The sequence below is a fragment of the Macaca mulatta genome, chromosome 19 (genome assembly GCF_049350105.2).
Source record: "Macaca mulatta isolate MMU2019108-1 chromosome 19, T2T-MMU8v2.0, whole genome shotgun sequence".
Lineage (NCBI taxonomy): Eukaryota > Metazoa > Chordata > Mammalia > Primates > Cercopithecidae > Macaca > Macaca mulatta.
Window position 1 is genome coordinate 63,185,135 of NC_133424.1, and position 17,515 is coordinate 63,202,649.

General features: G+C 53.4%; 1 long non-coding RNA gene and 3 other non-coding genes across 4 annotated transcripts; 1 reads left to right on the forward strand and 3 right to left on the reverse strand.

Moving 5' to 3' along the window:
* Positions 1 to 2,881: 2,881 nt before the first annotated feature.
* LOC114674257 (small nucleolar RNA SNORD88) lies at positions 2,882 to 2,972 on the reverse strand. The gene has a single exon (XR_003725272.1). It is a non-coding gene; the product is annotated as a small nucleolar RNA SNORD88 (small nucleolar RNA).
* Positions 2,973 to 3,285: 313 nt separating this feature from the next.
* LOC114674258 (small nucleolar RNA SNORD88) lies at positions 3,286 to 3,377 on the reverse strand. Its single transcript, XR_003725273.2, has one exon. It is a non-coding gene; the product is annotated as a small nucleolar RNA SNORD88 (small nucleolar RNA).
* Positions 3,378 to 5,431: 2,054 nt separating this feature from the next.
* LOC114674256 (small nucleolar RNA SNORD88) lies at positions 5,432 to 5,522 on the reverse strand. The gene has a single exon (XR_003725271.1). It is a non-coding gene; the product is annotated as a small nucleolar RNA SNORD88 (small nucleolar RNA).
* A 2,938-nt stretch (positions 5,523 to 8,460) lies between these two features.
* LOC144337248 (uncharacterized) lies at positions 8,461 to 16,795 on the forward strand. Its single transcript, XR_013410101.1, has 3 exons — positions 8,461 to 8,574; positions 16,178 to 16,248; positions 16,671 to 16,795. It is a non-coding gene; the product is annotated as an uncharacterized LOC144337248 (long non-coding RNA).
* The last annotated feature ends 720 nt before the right edge of the window (positions 16,796 to 17,515 follow it).

The window sequence follows — 17,515 nt, forward strand, 5'->3', positions numbered from 1 at the left end:
CAGGCAGAGAGCAGGGAAAGATGGCAGCGCTCTCTGGGTTGTGCACTGCAATGCTGCAAGCGACGTGGAGGCGCTGGCCAATACAGTAGTCACCACCACGTGTGGCTATTTAAATTTAGATTAAATAAAACAGTGTTCGGGTCCCAACCATCGCATGGGCCATGCATCCACCACTCGAACATTTATCACATGCTGATGAGAGCTACTCCGCCCCCACTCATGCAGTAGCAGGCGCTGTGGGGCACCTGCATGGCTGCCATTTGAGTCCCTGGCCCAAGGGGGAGGCTGCCTCTTCGTGTGGCACAGGGCAGAACACCAGTCCCTCCCAAGCCTTGTCCCACACCCATGGCTGTGTGGCAGCGTCTAACCAGAGCACTCGTGGGGAGCCTGGGTGCAGTGGACGCTTAGTAACAGCCACTTGGTCCCCATTACACAGGGCAGTTGGAACAAAGTTCAAAGCCACTCCCAGTGACCAGAACCTTAAAAAGGAACAGGGTCCAGGAACGCCAGTGAGTGGAAGCTGGGACAACCCCTCCCCCACACCAGGGCCACCTGCATACCGCCCTAGCCCATTTCTTCCCAGGGTCCTGAGGGCAGCCTCTCATGCAGACTCGTCCCTGGGGAGTCCCCAGACCTGCCTCACTGCCCTTCCCGGGATTGCCTAGAGGTGTTGGGTGGTCATGGGGCACCCCAAATGGATGCCCGGAGCCATGACCCTGAGAAGGCTGAGGAACGAATGCCCCTCATACTTTCTGGCCCTGGGAGGGAGCCTGGCTGCTTCCTTGCAGGTTCATGGAGACCGCAAGTGCCAGGGGGGGTTCCCTGTGGCTGTGACCACCTCTCACCTGGTGGTGAGAGCCCACCCTTTCCCAGCAGCCTGCTGGAAGGGCCTGTGCAGAGCCGGGAGCCTGCTAGTGGGCAGAGGCCTGGGTGGATCCCCCTGGACCCAGCTCAGCAGCTGAGCCCACAGAGGGCTAAGCGGTATGTCCGTGGTTTAACAGGGTCCCCTGTGCCCAAGACCTCAGCTGTGAAGCCAGAACCGCCAGGGCTCAGTGAGTCCTCGCAGAGCTGTCACCTGTGATCCTGGCCCCAACACACCCTAAACCCAGACCCAGAACTCAGACCACACAGAAGCCACACACAGCAAAACCAGACCCATCAAAAGGGACTGGGGCTGACCACAGCACACAGCCAATGCACACTTTCAGAGAGAAGGCATAGCAACAGAGGTCTTAAGAGAAAACCCATGACAGGCCTGGCGTGGTGGTGGCAGCCCACATCTATAATCCGAGCACTTTCGGAGGCCAAGGCGGGTGGATCACCTGAGGTCAGAAGTTCGAGACCAGCATGGCCAACATGGTAAAACCTCATCTCTACTGAAAATACAGAGCCAGGCGTGGTGGCAGGCGCCTGTAATCCCAGCTACTTGGGAGGCTGAGGCAGGAGAATCACCTGGACCCAGGAGGTGGAAGTTGCAGTGAGCCAAGATTGCACCACTGTACTGCAGCCTGGGCATCAAGAGCAAAAACCATCTCAAAAACAAAACAAACCAATCCTTACAAACACTAAGTAAAAGCTTCAAGATGCTTTTATGTCATGGGTGTGGGGTCTCCCTGCTTGTCCTGCAGTGCTTTGGGGCTCCATGTAGCAGAGGGGTGGGCACCCATGGTACCCACCTACCCTGCTGCCTGGACAGAAATGTAGTATGGCACACAATGCCTGGGGGAATCACTCCCCCCAGGGACTCATGGTAAGTGTCCACTCACGCAGCCTGCTCCCCTCATGACGTCTGGCCAGTGACACCCACAGGGGAGAGGTTGGGGACAGACACCCCTCTCTTCCGGAGCCCTTGAACATAGTGTCAGGGTGTGGCCAGCTCGAGAGATGCCGAATGGCTCCACGGGGAGGGTACTGCCCAAGGCTTTTTGCCTCCCCTACCCTGTCCCGCACTTCCTGACTGCAGCTCAAACCAGGAGCAGCTCCCCCAGGATTCTGGCCTGCTTCACCCCTGGAGCACCAGACCAGGCGGTATCTGTCCTCGGGAGCCAGGCCCAGGTCTCATGGTGGCATATGGGCAGCTCCTCCCCGCAGGCCTGGTCAGAACAGGGGAGCAGGCTGGCTCCTCCCCTAGCCTGCAGGAAGCCCTTGGTAGCCCACTCATCCACCTTCTCCAGGGTGTGCGGCTCAACAGCCAGGTCCTTGTGCACTGGGTTGGGTCCTAGCATGAGCCTGGCAGCCTCTGGCTCCATGGAAAGCAGCCTGCTGTTGGCAATGGCCTGGATGTCCAGGACGGCCTAGAACAACGTCATGCCCTTGACCAGCTGGCGCTGGTACAGGCCCTGGGTAACCTAACAGGCATGTCCTTGGGAGTCACTGGCTCAGGGGCAGACGATGAGGTTGAAGAGGAAGCTGGATACCCCTCTCCATGGTGGGCCAGGGCTGGAAGGGCGGCTCAGTGGCCTCGAAGTGCTGGGAGGACTCCCAGCTGGCACCAGGCCACCAGCAGCCAGGTGGGCAGTGCCGCGCTGCTGTTGCCCTCAGGGCCTCGCAGTGGTAGCTGAAGATGGCACGTTGTCAGGTCGGATCAGGTCGGCCAGCAGCAGCAGTTCTTGAGATGAGGCACAAGGCAGGGGCCCGGCCGTCCACCTGCAGGGCCCAGGAGAGCCTGTTGCGGAGACAGCCAGGAGCTCAGTATCCCTGTAGCAGGAGCAGAACCAGCTCCGGCCCAGGTGGGTGGGTGCAGCACTTTCCTAACCATGGCTGCAGCCACGCCTAGGCAGGAAACAGCAGAGAGCCTGCAGGGACGCTGTCAGGGGAAGGACATAGAAAAGGCGCTGAATGGGGGAAATGGCCACACCCCCACCCATCACCTCCTGGAGTGGGGCCCCTCAGACCCCCGGGTGTCAAAGGTCCCGGGGTGCACCATGTCCTCAGGGGCAGTCGGAGCCCAGTGCTGGACATCATGGGGTCCCCAAGTGCAGCCCTTTCAAGACCCAACACTGGACATCTTGCTACAACCCAGTCCCAGCCCCCATCCCACCTCCGCCCGCCAACAGGGTTACTAAGAAGGTTAATGCAGTGCCTACGGCAGCGACCGGCTTGGCACTTGCTGGGCACCTGTCTACGTCCACCTTCTCACCATCACCATGAGTAACAGGCAGCCTCCTCTGTTCTTACCAAGTGACGGTCAGGCCCTTCAGCACCTGGAGGCAGGAGGGCACAGGGGAGGGAAGGTCAGTAAGGTGCAGGGCAGTCAAGACACCCCATGAGCCCTCCCCAGAGTCAGGGCCCCTCAGACCCCCGGGTGTCAAAGGTCCCGGGGGGGGCACTGTGTCCTCAGTGGCGGTCGGAGCCCAGTGCTGGTCATCATGGTGCCCTCACACCCTCCTGACATGGGTCCCAAGGCCACCTGCTGTCCTGAGGGGGACATCACAGAAGGGTGCTGAGAGATCGGGCAACAAACTGAATGACACTTGGTCCCTGGGGATGCCAGGCCGCCCCCCCTCCCCCATCCAGCTCAGTCTGGGTGTGGCTCCTTGTATAATCTAGGCCCACTGACCTCACCCCCACCACAGTGGTGTTTCTCTGGAAAACGGCACATCTGTGGGGTTCAGTGAGAGGACGGGACCAAACCCTTCTGCTTGGACCTCCCGTGCCCTAATGGGATACCCCTCAATTGCCTCTGCCTGCGTCTCAGGTCTGCTGCCCCAACCCAGCTCTTCCAAGCTGCTCTGACTTCACCAGAACCTTCTGTGACATGGGGAAGGGGCAGCTGCCTCCCACTGGGACCCTGGCAGGGTAAGTTCAGTTTATTTTTTGCAAAAGCACTAACACTGTGGGCACTCGTTCAGTGTGAGCTGCTGTTTATCAACCACAAAACACCAAAAGCTCCACTTTGCAAAGAAATGTGCTTTGTCCAAAAAGGGGGCCCTTGTTTAAACTAGCCAAGAAAAATTAAAAACCCGGCTCCCAGCCACAAACTAGCCACATTCCAGGTGTCCAAGAGCCACCCGTGGCCAGTGGCTGCCACACGGGACAAGGCGAGGAACATTTCTATCTGGACGGTCGTACGGAAGGCGCTGGCCTAGAATCCAGATGCTACATGTCCCTTCTGTCTTCCCTATCCCGCACCAGCTCTGTCTTCTCACCTCTCACACATCCCTACCCAACTGGCACCGACCCCACTCCTTATGTCCCCAGGAATTCCCTCTAAGCCAGCCATGACAAACGCTCAGCTCCATTCACTCCCCACAGAGGATCTCGGATTAAGAGCACAGGACCCTCAGATACTCAGGGGAGCTGCAATCCCAGCCAACCCTCCCCAGAAGCAGCCCTTGCCAGAAACAGCTGAAACCTCCAAGAACCTAGAGAACACACTTTCAGGTCTATTTCACTGCAGCCACCGTTCCAGCTCCTGACATCTAAGGAACAAATGAAAATCCTCCCAGAGCTGAGAACACCTGTCTCTTTTCTGATAACACACTCATGCTTGTCTAGTGATTTTGTTCTTTGAAAGAATTCTCCTGATAAAGCCTGTTATTTTTATTGTGAAAATAGGGATTCCTTGAAGTGTATCAGTTTATATATAAATGGTTCACTGGAGGCTAAGCTGTGCTTAAAGACACATTGCATTCAGCCTACAAAACCCATGAACAACGTGACAGGATCACTTGGGAGTCACTGTTTCTTCTCCACTGCTGAGTTTTGACATGTTTGATTAGTTCTTTCCCCTGAAACACAAATGCTTGTTCTCTCCAGTCCACACATTCCTCTTCTTATTCAAGCCCTACCTTTGGACGGCAGGAAGTGCTACTGTCCTGGGCCATCTGCTCGGTGCCTGCTCCACAGACACAGCAGTGAGGTGCATAAGAACGACGGCCTGGTGAAATGTCTCAAAGGCTATAAACAGCAGAGCTGGGATTTGGACCCAGGCTTGCTGCGGAGTTTCACTCTTCTTGCCCAGGCTGCTTCCCGGGTTCAAGTGATTCTCCTGCCTCAGTTTCCCAAGTAGCTGGGATTACAGGCATGCGCCACCACGCCTGGCTAATTTTTTGCACTTTTAGTAGAGACGGGGTTTCACCATGTTGGCCAGGTTGGTCTCAAACTCCAGACCTCAGGTAGCCCACCTACCTCAGCCTCTCAAAGTGCTGGGATTACAGGCGTGAGCCACCACGCCTGGCCTGAGATGGTTTTTGTATGTCAACACTGAGTACAATCGTTGACACATAAATTAGTTGCCAGAGATACGGTATGAAGTCAACTTATACAGTCAGATATTTTAAACCCAGGTGAGTCAAGGAGCAGGAGCAAGGGTTCTTACCTGGATGGGCATGGTGGGTAGTCCTAAGCTTGAAGCTGCACCTGTAACACAGAAAGACACAGTGAGGGTGGGGGAAGAAATAGTCTGCAAGTCCATGAGCCATTAAAACTGGGGCCCCTCAGACTCCCAGGTGTCAAAGGTCCTGGGGTGCACTGTGTCCTCAGGGGTGATCGGAGCCCAGTGCTAGACATCATGGGAGCCCCAGTCCCTCTGCAACCAGGTCCTGAGGCCACTTACCTTCAGGAACAAAGGCCAAGCTAACAGAGCTTAAAGAGTAGGAAACGTGGCCGGGCACAGTGCCTCATGCCTGTAACCCCAGCACTTTGAGAAGCCGAGGTGGGCAGATCACGAAGTTCGGAGTTCGAGACCAGCCTGACCAATATGATGATACCCCATCTCTACTAAATTAGCCAGGCTTGGTGGCGCATGCCTGTAATCTCAGCTACTCGGGAGGCTGAGGCAGAATTGCTTGAACCCAGGAGGCGGAGGTTGTGCAGTGAGCCGAGTCGCGCCACTGCACTCCAACCTGGGCGACAGAGCAAGACTCTGTCTCAAAAAAAAAAAAAAGGGGGGGGGGTGGGTAGGAAACTCAAAACCCATCCAGAAGGTAGGAATGACCAGTTTTGCTCATGGAAAAACACCAAGATGCCCCAACCTCCCCAGTGCCACAGGTCCTCGGGGGACTGTCCTCATGGGATGAGCAGGATACCAAATGCACTACATGAGGATGTCCCCAGTGTTCATCCCCAACCCTTTGCAGGTTTCTTTAGCACTGTCTACACCTGCTCATAAGCCATAAACAGAAAGCTGCCAAGACATAAATCCCCTGGAAGAACTTATTGAGAGAAGGGAGGAGGAAGAGGGCTATTCTAGGAAGAAACCAAGCCAACTTCTAAATAATAGTAAGTAATGAGCAGAGACCCTCGACTGAGTCAAGTTTGAACATATCAGTTGTAAAAGACATTTCCATGGGCCGGACGCGGTGGCTCACGCCTGTAATCCCAGCACTTTGGGAGGCCGAGGTGGGCGGATCACGAGGTCAGGAGATCGAGACCATCCTGGCTAACACGGTGACACTCTGTCTCTACTAAAAACACAAAAAAATTAGCCGGGCATGGTGGCGGGCGCCTGTAGTCCCAGCTACTTGGGGGGCTGAGGCAGGAGAATGGCGTGAACCCGGGAGGTGGAGCCTGCAGTGAGGCGAGATCGCGCCACTGCACTCCAGCCTGGGGGACAGAGTGAGACTCCGTCTCAAAAAAAAAACAACAAACAAACAAAAAACCATTTCGAAGATGACTGAGGATCAGGCACAAAGCAGACTGTTAACTGCAGTATTAAGGAATTAACGTCATTAAGGGTGACAATGCTAATAACATTAAGTAGAAAAATGGTACTTTAGATATACAAGTACACTACTTCTTTCAGGGCAAAGAGTTCTGTTGCCCAGGCTGGAGTGCAGTGGCGCGATCTTGGCTAAAGACAACCTCTGCCTCCTAGGCTTAGGCGATCCTCCCACTTCCTCCATAAGTAGCTGGAACTACAGGCCCGCACTACCACGCCTGGCTCACCTTCTACTTTTCCCAGAGATGGGGTTTTGCCATGTTGCTCAGGCGGGTCTCGAACTCCTAGGGTCAAGCGACCCACCCACCTCCCAAAGTGCTGGGATAATAGGCGTGAGCCACGGCGCCCGGCCATGAAACTTACTTTCACCTAAGCACAAAGTTCTTGAATATGGCAAGATGGTGCAAATGTTACTTTCCCATTTGTTAGTAGATTTTAATATTGCCAAAGGAGGACGTGCCAATGATGAACGCATGAGAAAAATACTTTCACTTGTGACATGAACAAACTCAATGATTTTCTAGGTGGATGCCTGAAGGAGCAAAGTCAAATAGAGATCCTCGCAGGGTCGTGGTGGGGGTGATAGGAAATCGGCTAGCTGCTTCCAGGGTGAGCCTCCTCGGCAGGGGCATGGGCCCTGCTCAAGTCAGGAAACCGATGTTCAAGACCTTAAAGGACCTAAGCCAAAAACTAACGTTAACAAAACCCTCTCACGTGGCATGAACGATCAGAATGACTCCTGCAGGTAAGCAAAGGCCTCGTTTGCTTTCTTCTACATCCATTCCTACATGGTTCTCAAAAAACCCCAGCAATTCACCTAGAAACCTCAATCCCACTTCTTGGTAACTCGATACCCTGTCTCTGCCCCTATGGAACCCCCCCAAAGCCCCCTCCTCTTCCGTCCCCGTCTTTGTTCTAGGTTGCACAAAAACGCCAGCCGTCCAGAATTGTGAACACAAGAGCGAAATCCTAAGGAAGCATCTGAAACCCTCGGAAAGAACTCAATGTCGCCTCCCAACCCGCCCACCCCTCTCCCCCAACCATAACGGACAAGATGGCGGAGGCCCGCGGCGTTCGGACAGCACAAGCGGGGAGCTCCGCCGCGGGGCAGACGGAGGAGGGTCCGCCCCGGCATTCCCGCTCGCGCCAGCTGTAGAAGTCGCCACCTCCCAAGTGCCCCAAACAGCCACCACCATCCCCGCAGAAAACTTCCAGACTCGCCCCAGAGCGCGCTCTCTGGGTCCCTGCAAACGCCCTGACCCTGTCCACGCGACTACCTGGCCGCTCCCGTTCCAACCTCGAGACCTTCAGGACACGTGCGTCCATCATCTCAAAGCCCCGCCACACAGCCGGGAAAAAGCCACAATTAAGAACCTCACCCCAGCATTTCTCTCGACAAAGCGAACGCGCGTTGCAGTATGCGCCGCTTTATAGTGCGCGCCGCTCTCAAGGCCGGGCCTCGGCGCCAGCCTGCTCTCCGCCAGAGGCGTCCAATACACACGCCTGTTTGGGAAACCCCATTTCATGCTTAGGAAAAGGAATACCGCCTGCTTCCGCTAGAATCTTCCTGAACAAGCGAGGAGACGTTGTCTCTGGGGCTGACAAAAAGGGGCAAGGACATGATGGAAACGATTGTCTTGTTACCTGCGTCCGGCAACTCTGAAGACAGCACCAAAGATGGGCCGTGAAGTGAAAGGCCCCCAAGGGCGGCCCGACCCGAGAGAGAAGCCGCTGGGACTATTTGCGCGGCCGGGGTTAGAGCTGAGGCTGCAGAGGCGGGGCCCAAGCCGAAGGGCCGGACCGAAATTAAGTCCCCGCCATGGGTCGGGAGGCGGGGGCCAGTGCGGAGATTGACAGGGGGCCGTCCTGGGAAAGCGCCCACGTGGCGCAGAGTTAAAGGCGGAGCCCACACGGTGAGAGGCCGGTCTAGAGCAGGGAAGCAAGGGCCGGAAGGAGGGACCCTGGGTCTGGAGAAGCGGGGGATGAGGTCCCGGACTCCTGGGTCTGAGGGAGGAGGGACTGGGGACCTGGACTCCTGGGTCTGAGGGAGGAGGGGCTGGGGGTCTGCACTTCTGGATCTGAGGGAGGAGGGGCTGGGGTCGCGATTCCCTTGTTTGGGAGGAGAGGGGGTTGGGAGCTGGGACTCGTGGAGCTGAGGGAGGCTTTTGGGGCTCACACCCACTTTTGATGGTCTAAGGCCTGGGGGCCTGCATTCTTGGTAGGGTTGGAGAGCTGAGGAGTATCTTTCCACTGATACGATTATACAGTCTTTCCACTTATATGATTATTTTTAAAATAAAAAAATGAAACTTCCTACTCCAAACTCACTTTCTAGGAGTTTCACTGTCAACAGTTTGGGGTGGACTTTATTTATGTTTCATTTTTTCAGGTGGAGTCTTGCTCTGTGGCCCAGGCTGGAGTGCAGTGACCTGATTTCAGCTCACTTCACCCTCTGCCTCCCGAGTTCAAGCAGTTCTCGTGCCTCAGCCTCCCGAGTAGCTGGGATTACAGGTGCCCATCACCACGCCCAGCTAATTTTTTTTTGTATGTTTAATAGAGACAGGGTTTCACCATGTTGACCAGGCTGGTCTTGAACTCCTGACCTCAAGTGATCCGCCTGCCTCAACCTCCCAAAGCACTGGGATTACAGGTGTGAGCCACCAGGCCTGGCCTGGTGTGGACTTTATACACACACACACACATACACACACACAATGAATAAAGATACTTTTTTCCACTCTAATTTGTCCCATAAGTTGTTTCCCATATGAGTACATACAGAATTATCTCATTCAACAAACAATATCAAAGGGCTCCTTTGTGTGAATTGAACACGTTTTGTGTAGTGGGTCCCTGGTCAGTGAGGAGAGTCCTTTCATGAACCTTGTGGTCTGAAGTAAAAGGAAGAGACCTACATTCCTCTCTTAAGGAAATAAGAGACATTTATGTCACTGGCTGCTGCCTAACTCCAGCATAAAAGCAAAGTCCTCACTGTGACCCATGCAGCCCTTGGTGATCTGGCCCCTGTCCCCTCTCAGCCTGCATCTCTTTCCTCTCCCTTGGCCTCCCTGGTGCTCCTAGAACCTGCCAAGGACGTTTTTACTTCAGGGACTTTGCACGTGCTGTCCTCTGCCTGGAACTGTTTTCCCCCATCTGCATGGTTTTCTGCCTCCCTTGGTCCTGTCCCTGCTCAGATGTCATCCTGGAGTGGAGTGCCCTGACCTCCTTGCCTCCACTTTATACGACTATGAGGCTCTCTTCTTCTCAATCCCATCTCACTTACCCTCCTATATTTTTCCTCATAACATTTACCTCTAACCTATTATCTGCTTTATTTTATTTTATATTTTGAGACAGGGTCTCGCTCTGTCACCCAGGCTGGAATGCAGTGGCATAATACTGCTCATCACAGCCTCGACTTCTCAGGCTTAATCAGTCCATCTGCCTCAGCCTTCGTGTAGCTAAGACTACAAGAGGACACCACCATGCCCAGATAATTTTTGTATTTTTTGTAGAGACAGGGTTTCGCCCTGTTGCCTAGGCTGGTTTTGAACTTCTGGGCTCAAGCCATCTACCCACCTCAGCCTCCTAAAGTGCTGCGATTACAGGTGTGAGCCACCATGCCCGGCCCTAACTACCTGTTTATGGACATATTTTGCTGCCCTGCCGAGTGTCAATTCCATAAGGATAAGGATTTGTGTCTGGTTTGATCAGTGCTATCCATCCAGTGTCTGGCACATAGTTGCAGCCCCATCTGTGTTTAAAGATGAAATTTGCAGCCAGGAGTAGTGGTTTAACCCTATAATCCCGGCACTTTGGGAGGCCGAAGCGGGAGAATGGCTTGAGCCCAGAAGCTTGAGACCAGACTGAGCAATATAAGAGAGATCAATGTCTACAAAAAAAAAAATTAAAATTAGCCAGGCGTGGTGTCACATGCCTGTGGAGCCAGCTACTCAGGAGGCTGAGGTGGGAGAATCGCTTGAGCCCAGGAGGTTGAGGCTGCAATGAGCTGTTGCGCCACTGCACTCCAGCCTACGTGACAGAGAGAGACCCTATCTCAAAATTAAGTAAGTAAATAAATTTGGGAGCCTTTTGCAGGAAACGGGGTAGGATTATTGCAATAGTACAGAAAGAGCACACACTATGGGCCAGGCATTGTGTTAAATCCTATCTAGATTAAACTACTATTATCCTCCTTTTACAGATGGGTTCCACACCTTGCCTCTGGTCACAGAGCTACTGAGTGACAGAGCCTAGACTCAAAGCCAGGCAGCTTAGCCACTGTAGGAGAGGGAGATAGATGGCAGCCCCAGGCCAAGGCCCTGTAGGACAATGGTATCACTTTGTACTTGACTTGCAACTCTGCCCTGTCCAGGAAATGGCTCTCTGTTAGCCCCAAACCATCTTCAAAGGGCCGTTACACAGTCCTCTACTGGGGGACACTGGGGAAAAGAAAGGGTGGTGGAAGGAGCTACTGGTAAGGGCAGGAGGTGAAGTGTGGGTGCAGGGGGAAATTTGCCTCCGGAAGGGTGAATTATTAAGGACCACAAAAATAAAGGATGAAGCTAAAAGGGTGTGGGGAGAATGAGATATTCGGCAAACACTGATTAAGCACTGTGTGTATGCCAGGGACCACTGGCTTGGCCTCTTGGTTGACCTTGTGCCTTGAGTCCCTTACTTATGAGTCCCTTCCCTTCCTTTCCCTATCCCTCTACGTAGCCCAGAGGGCCCAGAGATGGCCCCAGAGAGGGGTTTCAGTTCCACCAGTGCTTCCAAGGCTCGGAGCTAAAGTAAAGAATATTCTGGGCAGAAAATACAGATTATTTTAAAAGCTATATTATGAATCAGGATTGAGGCGGGTCATCAGGGACTGAAAAAAGACGCATCTTGGTGGGGTGAGGGGCCCGAGAGCAGGGTCATCAGACGCTTGACAGAGTGCTGTGGGAGCAAGCCCACAGTGGCACCATTCACATGCCTTAGGTCCGGATGGGCTGGAGCGCCAGGATAGACCAGAAGTACATGTAATTCAGATAGGACAAGAAGCCTTGTGGAGAGGAAGAGGGCACAGGAGATGAGACACAGAGTTCATCTGCCCAATCCCAATCACAGTCCTGTCCCCAAGCCCAGTTGCATGCCCTGCTCTGCGTCAAACCCCATCCCCAAAACTATTCTTAAACCCATCACCAGTTCCATCTTATCCCCTAACCTATTCCCAAACCCATCCCTAAACCGAAACTCACCTTCATCCCCTACACTGTCCCTAACCCATTCCCAAACTCCAACCCAGTCCCATCCTCATTATCCAGCCCCACGTGCATCCCCAATCCCACCTCCCACTTCGTCACTTCCTATCCAGCCCTGTCCACAACCCCACCCCTGTCCCAAATGCTATCCCACAAGATTCCTGTCTGCATCCCTGAACCCGTGCCCAAACCCAACTTCATCCTCTCCCACAGTGGTCATCAGGAAGAGGAAGACACTGGCCCAGGTCAGCTAGAAGCTGAGTGCCAGCTGGTAGGTCACGCCTTCCTGCAGGTACTTGTGGGCCTGCAGCAGATAGAACAGGATACCCAGTATGATGCTGGTTTGCTGCATGAGCACAGGTGTTAGGAGGCTGAGAATCAGGTATGTGAGGACTCCTTCCCATAGTCATGGGGCTGCCTGGCTCTGGCTCATTATTTCCCCACTTTCTTTAACCTCCCAGACCCTGCACCTTTGCTCCTAAGCAGGACGATGGGCTCCTGACTGTGTCCTGCTAGAGGATACTGAAAGTGCAAGCCTTGGGCTTTAATCAGGCAGTGGTAAGTCTGTAACCACAGGTTCTGAGGCCAACAGCAGGGATCTTCCCTGCCTCTACCTCTGGACTTAGGGCAGCCATGCCATATCCCTGAGCTTCAGTTTCCTCATCTGTAGAGTGGGCACAATCCTAGGTCCTGTCTCCTTGGGCCATCATGAGGAGTTATTGAGGTTGGCACATTTCCTGGTACACAGCAAGCCCTTTGGGATTGGGATTGATTATTTTCATTGTATTGGGTGTTTAGGGCTTCTGAAGCAATAGACGAGGAACTTGGTCATTCTGGATATATTGGAATGACATGAATTAAAGATAATTTGTGGGCTGGGCGCGGTGGCTCAAGCCTGTAATCCCAGCACTTTGGGAGGCCGAGACGGGCGAATCACGAGGTCAGGAGATCGAGACCATCCTGGCTAACACGGTGAAACCCCGTCTCTACTAAAAAAATACAAAAAACTAGCTGGGCGAGGTGGCGGGCGCCTGTAGTCCCAACTACTCGGGAGGCTGAGACAGGAGAATGGCGTGAACCCGGGAGGCGGAGCTTGCAGTGAGCCGAGATCTGGCCACTGCACTCCAGCCTGTGCGACAGAGGGAGACTCCGTCTCAAAAAAAAAAAAAAAAAAAAAAAAAAGATAATTTGTGAATAGGAAAAGACTTTTTTTTTTTTTTTTTGAGACGGAGTCTTGCTCTGTCGCCCAGGCTAGAGTGCAGTGGCCAGATCTCGGCTCACTGCAAGCTCCGCCTCCCGGGTTCACGCCATTCTCCTGCCTCAGCCTCCCGAGTAGCTGGGACTACAGGCGCCCACAACCGCGCCCGGCTAATTTTTTGTATTTTTAGTAGAGACGGGGTTTCACCGTGGTCTCGATCTCCTGACCTTGTGATCCGCCCGCCTCGGCCTCCCAAAGTGCTGGGATTACAGGCGTGAGCCACCGCGCCCGGCCGGAAAAGACTTTTTCCCCTGGACAGTGGAGTACTGGGTAGTTTTGTCTGATGTTATTGAAAAATAATATAAAAGGTATTTTCTGTTTAATTAAAAGGAGAAATAGACATAAATGATTTTCTTATAGAAAAATGTTCTGTTATAGATGGTTTAAAACGAACGTGTTTTCTATACTTTTTTAAAATCTCATAGTTTTTTTGTGCAATGTTCCATACCTTGTACTTTGTATTTAAACAATTAGGAAGAGCTACTAGATAAACTAGGTAAATGCTTTTTTTCTTTTTCTTTTTTTTTGAGACAGAGTCTGTTGCCCAGGCTGGAGTGCAGTGGCGCAATTTTGGCTCACCGCAACCTCCGCCTCCCAGGTTCAAGCGATTCTCCTGCCTCAGCCTCCCGAGTAACTGGGACTACAAGCATGTACCACCATGCCCGGCTAATTTTTGTATTTTTAGGAGAGACGGGGTTTCACTATGTTGGCCAGGCTGGTCTGAACTCCTGACCTCGTGATCCACCCGCCTGGGACTCCCAAAGTGCTGGGATTACAGGCGTGAGCCTCCACGCCCGGCCAGATGCTTTTTACTGACAAGGAAATAGGAAGTTGAATGTTCTCTATTCTTGACCTTATTATCACTCTGCAAGAATGTTTTCCTGAAGCAACTAAAAGTTGTGATCAATTACTACAAGGGACAGGAACACAATATCCCTAATTTCCAAATTAACCCTCTCTTAAAGTATGATTGGGCACATGCATGGAAACTAAACTATTCTAATTTGAATATTAATTTTAAGTTATTTGGCTGGGGTTGGGAGGATTATCGTGGTAAGAACTTGTACACAGTTAAATAGCTACCATTGAGTACTGACATTTTCTTTTATTCCTTTTTTTTTTTTTTTTTGAGACAGGGTCTCACTCTGTTGCCCAGGCTGGAGTGCAGTGGTGCAATGCTGGCTCATTGCAACCTCTGCCTCCTGGGTTCAAGTGATCTCCCACCTCAGCCACCTCAGTAGCTGGGACTACAGATGCAATCCACCATGCCTGGCTAATGTTTGCGTTTTTTGGTAGAGATGGGGTTTCACCATCTTGGCCAAGCTGGTCTTGGACTCCTGACCTCAGGTGATCTGCCTGCCTCCGCCTCCCAAAGTGCTGGTGTGAGCCACCGCATTCGGCTAAGTACTGACATTTCTAATTCAATCCTCAGTACATTTCCACGTGGCAGCAAATTTTGTCCCAATCCTTCAGATGAGAAAACTGTGGCTTGGAGAGATGAAGTAGTTTGAACAAAATCACAGAGCTGCTGGTGATGGTGGGACAGGATTTGGGATGAGTTTAGAGAGATAGGATTGGGTATTGGGTAGAGGTTGAAGTTTGAGTGATAGAGGACGAGGTTGAGAGTGGTGCTGGGAATGGGTTGTAGTCGGGATGGGTTGTGGTTGAAGGTGGGTCGTAGTTGGGGTGAGTTGTGGTTGGGGGTGGGTTATGGTTAGGGGGTAAGGATGGGTTGAAATAGAGTGGTTTGTGGTTGGGGATGGGTTGGAACAGGGATGGTCTGGCTGGGGGTGGGTTGGGATGGGGATGGGTTGTGGTCGGGGATGAGGATGGGGTTGGGTTATGGTTAGAACTGGATTGTTGTGGGGATGGGTTATGGTTGGAGGCGGGTTGGGATGGGAGTGGGTTGTGGATGAGGATAGGTTATGGTTGGGGATGAGAATGGATTGGATATGAGTAAGAGGATGGAGTTGGGAATGGATTCGATTGAGTTTGGCATTGAAGTTCACAGATGATATAATTGGTTTGCATTTGAAACATACGTTGAGGATGGTTGGGCCTGGTGCTAAGTTGGTTGTTGAGATGTATGGAGAGGTTGGGGATGGTAATGAGGATGGTTTGGTGATTGGAAAGAATGTAGAATTGAGATGGAGTAGGGACATGAGGGAAAGGGATGTGAATGAGTTTGAGATGTGTTGGTGATGGAGATGGGAGTTGAAGTGGCGGCTGATGTTGGGGCTGGATATAGGGTTGGGCTGGTGGTTGACGTTTTTTATTGAAATGGGTTAGAGATTTGGAAGGAGATGGGTTTGGGATTGCAGATGATGGTGAGGATGGGGATGGGATTGGAGTGCGGTGGGGAAGGGACTGGGTTTCATGATTGGCACTGGAGGAGGTGCTCCTCACCTTGGTTCCTGAGGGAAGTGCCGTGCCTGTCAGGATGCTGGTGATGAACGTGAAGAAATCCAGCACGGATGGGTTGGAGCCAGTAAAGAGGTTGGTGCTTCTTAGGGCTATGCAAAGGCAGAAGCTGGTGATGCTGGAGAAGAGGAGGAAGGCCCAGGAAAGGTCCGGCAAGTCTGGGGAAGGAAGATAATCAGGAACACCACGATTGGCCCAGGCTCTGAGCATGGGGACAAGGGTCACCAGTTGGTGTGGGAGTAAATTGTTTATTCTTGCAAATTGTTTTTTTTTTTTTTTTTGAGACGGAGTCTCGCTCTGTCGCCCAGGCTGGAGTGCAGTGGCCGGATCTCAGCTCACTGCAAGCTCCGCCCCCCGGGTTCACGCCATTCTCCTGCCTCAGCCTCCCGAGTAGCTGGGACTATAGGCGCCCGCCACCTCGCCCGGCTAGTTTTTTGTATTTTTTAGTAGAGACGGGGTTTCACCGTGTTAGCCAGGATGGTCTCGATCTCCTGACCTCGTGATCCGCCCGTCTCAGCCTCCCAAAGTGCTGGGATTACAGGCGTGAGCCACCGCGCCCGGCCTATTCTTGCAAATTGTTTATTCTCATTTTAGGAAAATTTAAATTGGACTCCAGAGAAGAGACATTGAGACTGATACTTCTAGCACTGAGGATCTACCTCTAGGTTGGTGAGGGCAGCTTCTTGGGCAGTGAGAAGTGGGGCGGGCAGTGAGGAACATTCCCAGAAGTGAGGACCACTCTATGGCTGTGAGGACAATCCTAGAGCAGTGAGAACCCTCTGAGGCAGTGAGGACCACCCCAGGGAAGTAAGGGCCATCTCGGGCAGTGAGGACCATCCCAGGGTGGTGAGGATAATCCTGGGGCAGTGAGGACCATCCTGGACCAGTGAGTACTATCCCAGGGCAGTGAGAATCATTCTAGAGCAGTGAGGGCCATCCCAGGGCAGTGAGGGCTATCCCAGGGCAGTGAGGACCATCCCGGAGCAGTGAGGACCATCCCGGAGCAGTGAGGACCATCCCGGAGCAGTGAGGACCATCCCAGGGCAGTGAGGACCATCCTGGAGCATTGACGACCATCCCACGGCAGTGAGGACCATCCCAGGGCAGTGAGGACCATCCCGGAGCAGTGAGGACCATCCCAGGGCGGTGAGGACCATCCCGGAGCAGTGAGGACCATCCCACGGCAGTGAGGACCATCCCAGGGCAGTGAGGACCATCCCGGAGCAGTGAGGACCATCCCAGGGCAGTGAGGACCATCCCGGAGCATTGACGACCATCCCACGGCAGTGAGGACCATCCCAGGGCAGTGAGGACCATCCCGGAGCAGTGAGGACCATCCCAGGGCGGTGAGGACCATCCCGGAGCAGTGAGGACCATCCCAGGGCGGTGAGGACCATCCCGGAGCAGTGACGACCATCCCAGGGCGGTGAGGACCATCCCGGAGCAGTGAGGACCATCCCAGGGCGGTGAGGACCATCCCGGAGCAGTGAGGACCATCCCAGGGCGGTGAGGACCATCCCGGAGCAGTGAGGACCATCCCAGGGCGGTGAGGACCATCCCGGAGCAGTGAGGGCTATCCCAGGGCAGTGAGGACCATCCTGGAGCAGTGAGGACCATCCCGGAGCAGTGAGGACCATCCCAGGGCGGTGAGGATTATCCTGGGGCAGTGGGGACTATCCTATGACAATGAGGACCATCCCAGTGCTGTGAGGACCATCCTGGGGCAGTGAGGATTACTCTGGGGCAGTGAGGACCATCTCAGTCAGTGAGGACCATTTCAGTCAGTGAGGATCATCCTATGGCAAGGAGGACCATCCCGTGGCTGGGAGGACCACCCTGGGGTGGTGAGAATCATAAAGTGCCTGTGAAGATCATTGCAGGGAAGGAAGAAACTGTTCTGTGGCAGGTGAAGGGGTCCCTGGGATAAAGTGG